The sequence below is a fragment of the Salarias fasciatus genome, chromosome 6 (genome assembly GCF_902148845.1).
Source record: "Salarias fasciatus chromosome 6, fSalaFa1.1, whole genome shotgun sequence".
NCBI classification, from domain to species: Eukaryota; Metazoa; Chordata; class Actinopteri; order Blenniiformes; family Blenniidae; genus Salarias; species Salarias fasciatus.
In genome coordinates this window covers 33115631-33131184 of record NC_043750.1, presented here as the reverse complement: position 1 = coordinate 33131184, position 15554 = coordinate 33115631, and the positions used below count along the sequence as shown (strand labels likewise).

At 43.0% G+C, this 15554-nt stretch overlaps 1 protein-coding gene across 1 annotated transcript in view; it reads right to left on the bottom strand.

Moving 5' to 3' along the window:
- The window catches only part of LOC115390855 (glucagon receptor-like), a 49512-nt gene extending 35973 nt beyond the window's left edge, over nt 1-13539 (bottom strand). Inside the window, exon 1 of the mRNA XM_030094882.1 lies at nt 13265-13539. The gene's annotated coding sequence lies outside the window, so the exon portion shown is untranslated. The remainder of the gene's footprint in view (nt 1-13264) is intronic.
- Between the last annotated feature and the right edge of the window lie 2015 nt (nt 13540-15554).

Sequence of the window (15554 nt, the reverse complement as noted above, 5' to 3'; positions counted from 1 at the left end):
CTTCTCTGTTTTCAGCGCTATAGCTCATGTGACTGAAAACATCTTAATGCACTGTTGCAAGCTGTGTTTCTTTTGGCATCGCATCACACACAATAGCCGAATCTGCTGATTCAATTAGAAATTCAAGCCATCGTCTCGCCAGACACGAGCCAGATAAGCTTATCTACTGCGTGCGCAGGCTATAGGGGCTGCTATGTGATGTGTTTAATGATACCACGTCAGAGGAAGAGAGCGTTCAACTGTTCACATTTCGTCACGCAGGTCTAATTTTTCACTTCACTCCTAATCGACATTAATAACGGCGCAGACCAAAGCCACACACACAATTTCACACCATTTCCAGCGAGACCCTGTTGAGGAGAGCTGCGGACAGATATGCAGCCATGCATGCCACATGTACAGTGGCGAAGAAAATCTGGTATTTCCGAAGCAAGTAAGAAAGAAATGGACATAAAGAATGCTGGTTTTTTATTCAAATAAATGACAAAGCATTATTTAGAGAGCTCCTAGCAAAACCGATTTGATGTAAACTCATAAACCATGCATGATTTAAAGCTTGGAAGATTCAAAAGTAACTTAAAGTGGCAACCCGCCAGCGGCAGCAGCTCTCTTTCTGAACCTCCACTTCAGTCGTTTGGAGAAAATAACTTTCCAATGCGAGCAAGTCTTCATCCCTGCAGAACCACGGCTATGCAACCTGAGTGTCACAGCTGGTATCCTCAATTCTGCCACTCCCCCCCCCCCCCCCCCCCCCCCCGCCCCCCAACCCACCCCCCCCCCCACCCACCCCCCCCCCCACCCCTCCACCCCAGCACTCTGTCCCGTCCGTGCTTCAACCCACCATCCATTATTAATGTGGCCGAGCGTGCACGGCTCTGCAGAGAGCTGGCAGCCGCCACACACACACACACACACACATATTTACACTCAGCAGGTCTGAGGATGTGTCTGCATGAGTGTGTGCTCAGAGTAAAAGGTGTGTGAATAGCCGGCACAGGGCAGAATCAAGCACCTGAAGAGAAAACAGCAGGACTGTGTGTGTGTGCGCGCGTGTGTGTGTGTGTCCTGAGCATTGATAGGTGAAGACAGGCTCAGCAGGTGAATTGCTTTGTCAACACCACCTCGGAGGGTCAAGAACAGAACAGACACCTACCAGGAAAACGCGTTCCGGTGTTTGTTTGAGTGAATTAAAGGTTGAGGGAAGACACTGATAAAGAGAGTGTTACTGACTTTGAATGAGGCCCGACAGGTTTGATTGAAAACCGTTTGAGAAAACAGAAGAAGAGAACAAAGCCAGTGGTTGGAGGAGCTTGTTTTCACCCTGACTGTGAAGCGTCAGTGTCACGACTCAGACTGGCCTCGACCGTTCATCCATCTGGCTGTTCTCCATCAGATTAACCACGGAGAGGACGAGAGAGGGAATAATGGACAGATTTACCGTATACATCAGTGAGAACAGTGACTGTCCAAAAATCCACTTAACAACCTGACTTCAGCTCGGTGAAGCTTTGAACGGTCTCAGGTTAAAGCACATCTCAGATTAACTAGAAGATTATGAAACACGGAGACCCCTGAGTGTTTCAGAGTCTTTGGGCGGTGAAGCAGCTTCCTGAACACCTGAGGACTGCTGGTACGGCCACTCAAAATCAGGACTGAAAATTTGCTCAGGCTTTCCTTGCTGTTGCATTTACGATGCTTTTACTTTATTTATTCTCTCTTTTTTTTTTTTTCAAAGGTTCTTGATCATTTTAATTGCTTCAGATGAGGGTCTTGTTTCATCGTATTCCCTTTGTTTCTTTGTCAAACGCTGTGAATTTCCTTCCTTCATGAAAAACATGCTGTGATCACGACAAACACAGAGTTTCATTCTGTGTCATATTTTTCTCCTCATTTTTAGCTGTTTGTCTTATTATTTTTATGTCTTGTCTTAACATGTCTCATCATGTCTTATCGAGTCTTTCACTACTTTTTTTCCCACAAGTCAAAGAAACACACTACAGATAAATATCAATCAACAAATCAGATGGCGGAGTTGTGTAGATAAGGAAGGAAAGTTCATGTTGAACTTTCATGAGTCAACAGCAGTCATGAGTGTGTGACACGGAACAGTTTCCCCATCACATTCCTCCAATGTGGATATAAAAAAAAAAAAATCCCTCTCCGTGACGCTTTGAGGATGTTTATCTTTTCATATTCACACCATTAACATGACTGCAGCAGCAGAACAAACACGTCAGCATAATAACACACTACAACTTAACCTCAAAGGAGCTCTTCCACCGCAGACATTCCCTGAAAGACACGGAGCGTCAGAACAGGACACACCATGTGACGTTTTGTTCTGTTGTCGACTTTTGTGTTGAACACGACAGTCGACAACATTCAGACCGCCGCTTGTGTAAATTCGACAAAAATTCAGTTTTCTGTGAGCCCTTTTTAGATTTGCAAGCAATTTTTCAATTGTTCCACCAAATCAGAGCATGAAATCGTCTCCCTCTGTAATCATCTAATCCGGCAGAAAGAGTCTGAAGCGAGCTCAGAGATGCAACATGAGAGAGAGAGAAAAAAAAGTGGAGTCATTTGGAAAAAGAGTTGAACCTGATGATATTACAGCAGCAAAACGCCAGATAATCACTCCTCAGTCACGTGAGCGCTCCTTCCTGGTAGAATGGTTCGTAGTGAGAGCTTCCACTATGTTTGCCTGGTAAACACTGGAGCAAATTCTGAAATAATCAGCGAACGGTTCAAAGTTTCTTTGTAATTTTACTTGTTTTTCAGTGTTTTTGCACATCATGGCCACCTCAGCTGTTCTTCAGTCTGATCAGTGACAACAAACAATCAGATTCTCCTCTCATATCAAAAGACGACACCGGCTTGTGGGAATTGCATTAATACATTTGAAGGACGGCCATACCATGGAAAGCACAAACATCAAAGGTTTGCTGATTTTTCCTACAGATTGAGGGGCTGAGAGGGTGAGTTTTTTTTTTTCTTTTTTTCTGTGGATTGTTTGATGCTGATCACGTGGTCCAGGCTTGAAGGAGGCTCTCTGCCCCTTTCAGCACTTGCTTCTTGCAGCATGGATGCTTTGAATAAATACAATCTATTTTGAAAACGTTATCAGATCAAATCTTAACCATCAGGTTTTATCAAAACGAATGATAAGAAGAAATGTTTTGCGTTTCCAGTCATTCAAGTTAATTTCTGAGGCCTAGATCTGCCGCGTGTTTTCAGGTTTTGTGCTGCGGTTGCAGGGCGTCTGGATCTGTTCAGGTCATCCAGCAGGGCCCCGGAGATCATAATCAGCGTCTTAATCTCCGCAGCTTAAGATCCAAAGCACAGTGAAGTGAGCCGGACAGGCACTCTACACACCGACGATCATGACGAAGGTCAGCGGTGCCCCAGAGTCCCATCCTTCACTTGATCCAGGTCAGACTTTGCTTAAAGATGCAACCTCATCAGCAAATCCGCTCGAAAGAGTCCAGACCCGTCGTGCGGTGGAGGTGGCGATCATTCCCGATCGATAGCCGCTCCGCCTCGTGCTGCTTGTCCTTGGACATTCCCTGTGGACCAAGACTTCAGGTCTCAAAACATCTCTTTTATATTGAGAGCCTAATCTCTTCAGATCTGTTCCACACTGAAACGCCAGAGCGTTAAGATATGACAGATGCTTCAACTTCCGAAAGGTGTAAAAAATGTGCAGCATCCTCTTTTTTCCGGTGCAATCCGCAGACATTATACAAACTCAATTCCTGTTTTTTTGATGCCCCAAATATAAATAGAACTCACTTCCTCTTGCTATTATCGACCCTTCCTTTTCCCAGTTCCCACTTCTTATTTGACTGCAGATTATTTATCCCAGAAACCATCAGTGCGGTGAGATAAACCTAGATTATGTTCAGATAGCTTGGAATTGACAATCGATGACAATGAACAGCACTGAAAGACACAACCTCTCCTGAAAGAGCAAATACGACTCCGAATGTTTTTCACTGCACTCGTTTGACTCTCAGAATCAATGAAGCACAATCTCAAACGCCGCCTCTTACATTACACACACGGCACTCCACTGCAACAGTGTACAACCTGCATTATCCACAGGTCCAGCGCGTGTTATTGATCGGAAATATAAATAGACTAGAGCTGAAATTCAGCTGCGTCAAACGTGGAAGGAAGCGGGAGCGTGTAGCACACTGTAATATCTCTGAACACCTGTGTGGATTCCCGTGGCCGTCCTCCATAAATTTCAGTCTGTTGTCGCCGAGCTGTCAGCGGGATAAATCACAAACAGGGGGCATCAAATGATCCTCGCGTTTTTCAATCACGGCGTGAGTTTGTGGAATTATTTAGCCTGTCTGACAGTTTGATTGCGCCTGAACACGTCCTCACCCCCCCGCCCCGACCGACAGATCGCTCCAGTTGTTTCGTCAAACATTGAAAAGCTTATTCCCTTGAAATCTGTATCAAACCGATTGTTTCATTCTTGAGCTACTAAGACATATAAAGGTTCACACTCTCCACGCTGTCAAAGCTGAACTTTACACTGGAGAAACTGTTGGTTTCAGAGAGCTCTGATAATTTAACACTTCTTTACTGATGTTCTCCAAAAGAACCCAGCAATACTGCAGTTTTTCTTCAAATAGTCCAGTCAACATAGTTTTTCTAAATACAAAAACAACTCAAAATGTGGAATTTTAGCGTGAATATCCACAGTGCAATTATTTTTTCCACTGTGTGTTTGATGATTTCTACAATGTTGTCTTTAACGTAGGTGGATGAAACCGGCTGAATTGAACTTACTAACAAATAACCATTGATTTATGAGGTCTGGGTGTTTTTTATTTCCCTCTGATCTGGAAGATCTGGGTTTTTTATGTTCTTTACTTATCATACAACATTAGATCTTATACTATCTGGTCTTATCTTGGGTCGAATGTGTCACTGAAACACAACTACATGCACTTTCAATTCATCAATCTACTTTTCCGAGATGCGTTAAAGCAACCAGTAAAATAGCCCAAAAAGTAATCGAATACCTTGCTATTATTGTTATTTTCCTGCAGATCATAAGACAGACGACTCAGTTATATTAACAGGTGAAATTCAGAGTTTCCATCTGTGTCCAAACGCACCACAAAACGTCTGATCGAACACTTTTCCGTCCATCTGCTCCACGGTCCGCTCACTGTTTAGCGACGTCTGCTCGCTGATGGATGGGCAGTCCGCACCAGGCTGGATGAACTCCAGCTGTCCCGCGGAAAGCCGGGATCGCGGTCGTCTCAACAACAGCAGTCATGACAACAGACATGCGGCATGACTAAAACATTAGAGCCGAGCGAGAGACGCGGAGGGGTAAGTAAGCGATATCCCGGAGGGTGAACGTTCACCTGTCTCATTCTAAATACTGTCTCCACAAGCATGGCTTCCACATGGCAGCACATGCAGCTGCAGAGGAATGCACGGCCGGGCGAGAGGCCCCAGCCGGGAAGACCTTCACTCGGCGGATATAATCCTTACATGTCTGTGCTGACAAACCTGGGGAGTCATGTAAACAGACACAAAACGCAACAAAAGTTTTGCACTTTTGCCTGAAATCCTTTTTCCTGGAAGCGGCGTCTGTCTTTCCTTCCTCACTCCCGCCTCGTCGGCTTCGCCATGGCACATTAAAACCGTCGCTCTGTGGATGCTGGGTCAACATCCTCTCGCTTCAAGACTATCTTTAGCCCATTTGCTGCATTTAGTGGAACATGGAAGCCTTAAAAAGCCTCCTGGGAATTCAGCTCAGATGTTTAGAACCATAACATTCTCCTCAAAGGATTAGTTGATACATAATCACACACTGGTAACATTTATTTATTTGCTTTACAGATTATATTTGTGTGTTTCGTGATTTTTCATTCCTGTGTAGAACAAAAAAACGAAACGACGGCAAGCCGACACGCTTCAAAGAAAAAAATTTTCACTGCTATCATTAAATTATTACATTACATTAATCTATTAGCATGAACTCCACCCAGGATCTCTGCACAACCTAGAAAAAAATGCCTGATCGTACATATTTCTGAAAGCAAACCTTTTTGATGGTTATTGTGTGTTGCTTTGTGCATCCTGTTAGAAAAGCAGCTTCCACATGCACGTGCACATTGACTTTGGCAAACCTTCGGCGGTTTGGACGATATGTATGATCATTAGCTGCTTTACAAATCTGGTCGAGATCATTTAGGTCCTTTTACACGATGCTTTCAAGTGAAAACACACAACTTTCATGGTGTTTTGAGTTTCCATTTAAATGACAAGAGTGCTTGGATTCGTTAGATTAAAACAAAAGCAGCTTGATATTTTTAATTCAATCGTCTCACTTGGTGTCACGTTCTCCTCTGTTGTTGTTTGTCATTTCCTTCACTCCCGTCTTGTTTCGTACATCTCTGACTCCCTCCCCTAATTGCTCTTAATTTGTGTGGTGTGTGTTAGGACCTCTTGTGTTGTGAGGCTCGCCTCTGTAATCACTCCTCGAGTGTTTCCACCTGCATCTCATCCATCCTGCCTCCCACTGTGAGTACTTAAGCCCTCAGTCTGTCTCACTCGCTTCTTGGTTTCTCTGCTGTCTTTTGATTCCCGGTAGATTTTGTTTATGACGGTAACTCTTCGTTCTAGCTGCCGCCAACTTTCAGGAATACAGATTACATTCACCACTGGTCATATCTTGAGTTAGAGGACCACGTGAGGGACTGGATAATGAGTACAGAACTGAAGTCTAATGAACCAAAACATGATCTGGCTTCATTTTATGCTCAAAAAAATCCAAAAACTGTTTTGTGTAAAACTTATTTTTCAGTTCTAAATGCAGCAATTAGGTTGCAAATGCAAAACCAGGAGCATCTGTTTAGTGCCAATAAGGATGAAAACACACTCTGTCTGAGCTATTAATATCTCCAAATTAAAAGTATCCCGTCCTGGCCAGGTGTCATAAAGTGAGTTATGTTATTGCTCTAGAATCAGCTAAATCAGCTGTTCTGAGTCAGGATTACACCAGAAACACGAGACTGTTGTGTGTTCAGCTTGAATCAAAAGGAATATGGATTAAACATATCAAACCTGCAGTGTTTTATGAACTAGTTGATCAAGATTAAGTTACAAAACAAGAAGAATCTGTCCGCATGATTCCTAAACATATGCTTTCAAAGTGTGAAATTTGAAAACGCCGGGTCACATAACAGCCAAAGGCTGACAAAAGAGCGAGCAGGTTACATCTGCGCACGTACAATACAGAGTGTGATCGGCAGAGGCGCGAGAGTTTCAATTTTACGCTTCAAGAAAAAGTGAGAGAGCGCCGGAGGAGTGGGAGAGGGTGGAGTGTGAAGAGATAATTGAATAAAGGGAAGGAAAAAGTCACACAGCAGAACAGAGGGGGAGTATTTAGCCCATCCAGGAGGGATTAATGCCACAAAAGTATGAAGATAAGAGGAAGGCGCCTGACAGAAACACAGAGCGGTGCAAGAATGTAATAAATGTGATGCTCTGATTCATGACTTTTAATTTCAGTGTCAGTCAGAGAAACTGACTGAGCAGCAACAATAAAAAAAAAAACCCCAATCACCCAGATATGCATTGGTGGGAGGAGCCGCCGTGCCGCCGCAGACACGAGCGCAAACATCACACACTGGAAACTGTGAGAAAAAAATAAATAAAACACTTTGCAGAATGAAGAGAGTTAAACGGTTTTCTACACCAGGTTCAACTGCTCCATTAAATAAAATAAAAAGAGAAATGAAGAGAAGCTACTGATATTAAAAACATGTTTTCACGTGGCTGAAACCAGTGGGAGGACGTTTAAAGCTGCGTAGTTCTATCCCTCAAAAACTTTCTCACTCATACATTTTAATATGTTAAAATACACACAGGATGGAGCGAAGGGAGGTGACTGTATCATTTGGTTATAAATGGCTGAAGCAGGAGTGTCAAACATAAAGCCCGTGAGCCAAAACTGGAACGCAGGAGGCTGCAATCCGGCCGCCAAGAAAACTGTTAAAATTCCAAAGAAAACAGAAGAACGGACACAACACAATACTCCGCCATGACAGACAGCTCCCTCCTTGCTGTCCTTAAAGTCACGCCATCAGGGTGAGCTTGTAAAAACACCCATAATGCAGCAGCTGTAGAAGTTTTTGGACATTTCACTTTATTCTGACTCCTAGTTTAAAGGCATGTTGTTCATGGCGTCACTTGGTTTCATCTGTTCAAGTCTAAAAAACATATATTTTATCAGAACGGACATTGATGTGACCAGTATAGTCACATGTCTTCTTCCCTACTTGATGTATTTCGTGACAAACTGTGGCGACGGAGACGATCTGGTTTAGATTATTTGGGCATGTTTCCTCCAGCAGACTGATTCATAATTCAATGTAATTATTATATATCAATCTCACTTAAAAAAATTAAAGCACTAATAAAAAGATGAGGTCTTATCGGGGTTTATCCTCATAGCAGGAACTGCTTTCACTCCTACAAAGGGGACAAATGATTTGAACTTTAGGACATCATATAGATACAAAGTTGAATTATGCTAGGTCATGTACTGCTTATGAAAGCCTGTGATTTCTTTTTTTTTTAAATTCCATTTGTTATCAGACGGTACAAAAGCAGAAAAGACAGAAAAGATGAAGCTTGTGATGGAGGACAGCAGAGGTGGAGTTGGTATTGTTATGTGGAACAAGCTTTAACATGTTGTTCTCTGGGTGTTCCTGCAGAATCAAATCAAGCCAGTGCCCTGAATACAAATGTTCACTTTGCTGTTGTTATCTTACTCCTGTACATAAAGCTGCAACAGTTTGTGCTTGTTCTGAGTTAAATTTACATTTTTGTTGAGATATAAATCTCCTCTGGTTCAAGTACGATTACACAAACAGGACAAGCAATGGCACTTATATATGGAACTGCCTCAGTTTCTCATTCACACAGATTTCAGTGTAAATAATGCTCGTGTGTGTGAGTGTGTGTGTGTGTGTGATCTCTTCTGTGTTGACTACAGCTACTTTTTTCAGTTATAGAGCTCAAACAGCCTTGGACCATACAGTGTTTGTGAAACAGAGAAAGCTTTCAGGAGTTCAAGGCGTCCTTCACGCGATCATTTAGTCTTCGCTGTGTCACATTTTGAGAACCATGTTTGTTGGACGGATGAAATACTGAGAACGATGCAGTTTTCATGTTGGGCAGTTGTTCCTTTTTTTAAATGACGCCATATACAGGTATGCCGCGATCAATATGCTAGAAAAGATCAATACATGGACAGAGAACCAAGTCCCAGGAGAACATGGACAGGGAGTCGTGACGCTCTGGAGGCCACGATTGCCGCTGTTCTCCATCAACTCGCACATCGTTTCCGCTGCCTATGAAGAGACAGTCTCCTGTTTACGTGACGATGGAGTCGGAGTGTTTTCCAAAAGTTCCACCATGGGAGCCATTTTCAAAATGTTGCCTTTTCAGTGGCTCTGAGCGCCGCTGTGCAAACCGACTCCCAAATCGCAACATTTTGGCCTTTTCGCCTGAAAACGTTGTGGTGTAAACACCCAGACCGGGCTGGAGGAGTTTCTCATGTCAGTGGCGTCGGTTGGAGGCTGAGAAGATGGATTAATGGGACGTTAACACTGACAGAGAACACAGGCACATGCAGTGTGATGCTAATGTTCTCTTAGTGCGTGTGTGTGTGTGTGTGTGCGTGTGTGTCTGTGCTACGTCACAAACCAGTCTGGGTCAGTGTTGATTAAATAAACCGCTCTGTTTATAGAGCAGCTCTTCTTTCAACACACATAAAACATACACACACACACTGACACGATACACCTTTCAACATGCTGTCACACCCGTACTTGACATGACAAAAAAAAAAAAAAAAAAAAGTTCCTCTGCAGGTATTTTTAGAAAAATCATAGAATTAGACTGTAGTTCGTTTTAAAATGATGCATTCAAGGACCTCACTTAGTGTGAATTTTAATGCACTCCTGTTGCAAAGGGACGACCACGAAAGGGAGTTTTTAAATACAGCTTGAAGTTAAGTGCACATTCACGGCGGGCGCACACGAGTGCAGAGGAGACGGACTAATACGAGGCCTCCTGTGTCAGAGCGGATCCTCGACCCACTCTGCTGAATAAATCACTGACAGATCAAACGTTGTCGTCTGCAACAGAGAACGTGCATGAAATATGCAGGACGGCCTTTTCACATGGTGTTTCTGACGGCGCCGCTGCGCTTAAACTCTGAACTTGCAGCAAGAAACTCAAGACCTTTAAAATAAGACCTTTAGTGTGTAAAGTAGTGTCTTCTAATATTAGTGCTTTTGCATATGTGTGTGTTATCGTGCTAGTTATAGTATGTTTTTCCATCCATCCATCTTCTTTACCACTTATATCCTGTTCAGGTGTTGTTGGGTGAAGGCGGGGTGGAGCTGGACAGGACACACACACACACACACACACACACACACACACACACACACACAGGGAGAACATGCAAACTCCACACAGAAGGGTTCAGACCCTATTTGAATCAAATCTAATTGAATTACCTTCCCACTGTGAGGAGACACCGCTAACACGGCACCACCCTGTCACCCACGCCTGTGCTTCTGTGAAAAAATGTAATTCATCTTCTATTGCCAAACGTATTAAAGATGACATACTCCACAATTCAGTAAATATAGAAAGAAGCATGTTAAAATGCTGAGCAGACTTTGGTGTGATTCCAGGAGGAACGTCATTGAGCTCATCCCGGACCTCCTCTCGGGATTCACACAGCACCGTGAGCCTTGATTTTCTCCCGTTTTGAGAGAACAATAACCGGGTGAGCAGCGGCGTGCGTCAGTGTGTGTTTTCATCATCTTTCCACGGCGCTCAGACGTGGGAGAACACCAGCAGCCAATCGCGACTCCCGAGAACAATCTGATGAAGAACGCGTCCGATGAAACGCTGAAGATCACTCAGACACTAAATCAAAGGAACAAGGGAAAGCCAGTCAGCTGGGACCAGTGGAGACGATGGACGGCTGGATGGAGGGTAACAGTTGGTTTGAACAACACGATGCCAGAAGGTTCTCTGTTTGGGCCACGATAAATGTCTTTGTGCAGCACACAGATCCTCCAGGTTGTGTGTCTTTGGTTTTTATTGGCCGTATGACTAAGTGTGTGTGGCCGATTGATAGTCTGTCTTGCTGTGAAAGATTTCAGCCCCCACAGCCATTGTTTAGATAAAAACTATGACAGCTAGAGCTGTAAAGCAGGATGTAACGCTATTTAGACGTTTGTAGAATCACTTCGGACGAGGCGCTGCGTGTGTGAGCTGAAGATTTATGTCGACTCAAGGTCACTTCCTCTGAACATGACTCTCCATGACATCCAGTGAAACATGACAGCTTTATCCATCCATCTTTTATACATTTGTTATTTATTGAGGGTAACTGGAGCCTGTTTGAGATTACAGAGTAGATCTTGGAGCGTTTCTCCAAAACAATCTTCTGTCTTTGTTTGCATAAAGACTCAACGGGTTGAAAATGTTGAGTCAGGTGGAGGAAGTCAAAGGGAAAACACAAATTGGCTCACTTCACCCTGATTCATGTTTGCAGGACACTGTAAGCGAATCAATATCTGTCCTTTGGAAGCGTTCCCTGCATGTGCGCTGGTCCATCCCGACCAGACAAATCAAATCTCCAGCCATCATACCATCGCAAGAGAGTGGCCTGATGTCTGAGGTGGAGCGCCGAGCCCTCTGGCACAACGGCTGACGTCTCGCTTCATGCGGAGTGAAAGAAAAAACACAGAAGGGGGCAAACGGACACCAGCCGGGAGAAAGTGAGGGAAATCACAAGCGCCAAACACTCACATTCAAACCAATCATATAACCTTTGAAAAAAAGCGTCAAGCTGTTTTGGAATGAAAAATACTTCAAGTTGAGCTCATTGTGCTGGAAACTCAGTCAATGCAGAGCAGAGAGAAAACATAAACCCTTCCTCCAGCAGGCAAATCTGCAAAAAATCTATACAAGCTGATTCTGTTTCTTGAGATAACAAAGCAGCTAAAGCTTCCCTTTTCAACCATTTTTCTCAGTCAATCGAATTATATTAGATGTAAAAAATAGAAGAAACCTGCTGCCAGTGGTGTGTAAATGTCTTATTCTTCTGGATCAGCAGGTTCAAGCTGAAATCCTCAGGTTCATGAGAATTACACTGAGTACAAAAGCATGGAAATAAATGGACTGAAGAAATGATCAAAACAGATTTCAATCAATGCACTGCTGACTGAAGAATCAATCGATAGGTCCACCGAATAATAGATTAACCTGCCACAAGGTTTTCCAACTTCATTGATTTCGCCCTATTATTAACTTGCTTCTAACACAGACGTCACTTTGTCTGATTTCATCGGTGAGTGGGTTCGGTTATTTCCACAGTGATCGCTTCTCTGTGTTTTTCCTTCGTAAATATGTAAATCTGTATTATGATCAAACAGAGGACCATGTAGACCACTATTATCGTAACTACAATACTAACTAACCTGTGGCTAAATTCAGTGCAATATTTATTTGAAAATGAAAAATTGTAATTAAAAATGTCAGATTAACAAATCAAATATCACAAGACTGTTTTCTTGGTGTGTCTTTTAACAGTGATCACAGGCATGAAAATAAGGTCGTAATGAGGGATTCTCCTTCGTTGAGATACTATACTTGGGAAATGTTTGCTCCACTTCCACGCGTGATTAAACCAAGAAACCACCCACACTGCAACAAAAGAAGAAAGAGTCTAAATGGGCTCTTTGGAATTATTGCATATGTCCTTATCGCATCATCTTCATCTCATCCAGAGCTGCATTTCATGGATTACAAGCAGTGATCCTGAGCTTTCCATTCACTTTTACTAAAAACAACACAGCACTCAAACAACGTGACAGGTCACGGTATGAATAACTGTTGGTGGAAAAGCCAGATTTAATGACTTTATCTCTCTCGGTCAATGCGTTAAAGTGGCGCGAGTTCTGCATCCGATTCCCACTCGCGCGCACGTCTTCATCTTAAAATACAGAAGAGTAAAATAAACTGAACAGAAACACAAAAGCAGGGATCTGCAGAGGATAAAGAGAGTGGAAGAGACACGCAGCGCTTCAGAAGTTGATTATGAGTTCTCTGATCCATGGAGCACCAATTAAATCAAAGTTGTGTGAGTTGAAGGCAGAGGGATGAAGAATGGGGAATATTCCACCACATCACTTCTTACCGGTGCGCCCGGACCTCCTCGTGCGCCCCTGGCAGCCCCACACTGGCCGCTGCTCATCTCAGCACAGGTCCGGTCCGGAGCGCGCAGCCGGGGCGCATACCGCGTCCAGCGGAGGACAGACCCCGATCTGGAAAGTTGTCCCCGTGCAGCAGTCAGCAGTCCAATCCCAACTGTTACTTTTCTCTTAAAGTATGTTTTCCTCTATGCAGAGGTCTGTAAGTCACTTTTTCTCTGATGATATTCCGCTCGTGCCGCAGCGCAAAGAGCCGCTGTAACGCGCGGAGGTCCGACATGAAGGAAGCGCACCAGAATGAACCGAGCTGCTTCCTGCCCGCGTTTTTACAGTGGAAATCCAGCCAGTAATGGATCAACTTCACAGCATCCCAGAGGAGGGCGGCGTCTGAAACATGTAATGTTCCAACATCCTAACTCACTCACATATTGGCCTTTGTAAAATTAATAAAAAGTACCATATAAACCTGCACGATCGATAGATTTTGACCATTGCATGAAAATCTGCAAATGTGCAGTGTACATTTTTGCAACAACAAGAATATACAGATTAGGATGATCAATTACAGGATCTAACGATAGATCATGCAATTTTGGATCTAATGTTGGACTCAAGAACATGCACATGAAAATCCATGACTGTGTATGGTGTGATATATATTCATTGAATGAAATGAAGCTTATGACCATCAAAACAAGAGTACATGCCTTGAGGAATAATAATAATAATAATAATAATAATAATAATAATAATAATAATAATAACAGAATCAAAGCAAAATGGTTTTAGTTGAACCCAAAATACAAACTTCACGTTCCATATTTCAAGTTGATCCACGCCTTCATTGTGAAAGTATTTACTTGAGCTTCCTGTTAGAGCAGGTCTTCATGTGTGCAGCTTTATGAGCTTTATTTTTTTCTCCCCTCTGGCTCAAGTCAGAAATTATTGACCTCAGAACCCAAAATCTTTTTTTTAAGCATTCAGTGCATGACATTCCAAATGCTGATATTTCTTTAGGACATCTTTAAAATGCAGAAAATTAGTATCTAAAGTGGGTGGAAGAGAATGAAAAGCTTCATATGCAGAATAACACAAATGACAAGACATTAATACAGCTTTATGGATGTGCGCGTAATGTTTTCTGAACAGTGACAGATGAATTAAAGCTGCTCTGGTTGGAACCATGGCACGTTCTGCTGTCTCAAGCATCCCACCCATCCATCTTTTTTTACTGTAGACCCCTTCTAACATTGGCCCAAACTCTACTGGAGATTAGCCTCATATGCATGTAAACCTGCAGAACCAGACTCGGAGGAGACTTTCTGCTGCTCTGGTTGGAGGTTCGAAGCAATACGACGGACAAGATGAAGACCGAGAACAAACAGATGCTCATAAATCCACCAGCTGCAGATGTGATGGAAGCTCAGATTACAAACTTTCCATCACTGAATGAGACTGAAACAACTTTACAGTTTTTCACAATTGCTAAAACACTAAATCCCATTGCCTGAACCAAATTGTCAGGGGCCTAAACTCATTTTTCGAATCAAACACTCTTTTGGCAAAAACTTAAACACTGTTCAGGTCCTATGCTCAATTTGCAAAACCCATCTGCTCTTTTTTGCAAAACCTTAGACACATTCTCAGTCACTAAACACATTTCACAACATTTTTGCAAAATTGTACTCACTGGCAGCAAAATGTGAACACAACTCTAACACAACTGCCATGTTTTACACACAACAGCTCAAAACTGAGCACACATATTTCTAATGATGTGATCAGACCAAGTGTGCACAAAGACAAGATGTTGGAGACTGAATCTCCATGACCGTGACTATGCAGTAGTGTGCTTTGGTTTTGTTTGTTTTGTATTTATTTTTTGTTATGACAGTGAATTTAGATATCACTTCGACTGAGATGCTTTTTTTTTCTAAATGCATTTCCAATACGTAAAATAAAACTTTTCTGTGCACTACACACTCTGAAAACTGCTGGGTTTCTGTAAAAATAACCCACATTGAGTGGAATTGCTGACCCAGCGCTGGGTCCAAAAGGGACCGAGCCAATGCAGGGTTATTTCTACCCAGCCATTTGGGCTGAAGAGTTGACCCTGATGCTGGGTCAAGATTTATCAGCGGGTCTGGGAAGGTTACTTTACAGTAAAAATGTAAACCCTTAGAATTCAGAAACATGTGCCCTCTGCCATGCAAGGCTGTCAAACCCTCCACTGGAAGCCAGCTGGGGTTCAGTGCAGTTCATTGACATGTAGAGGAA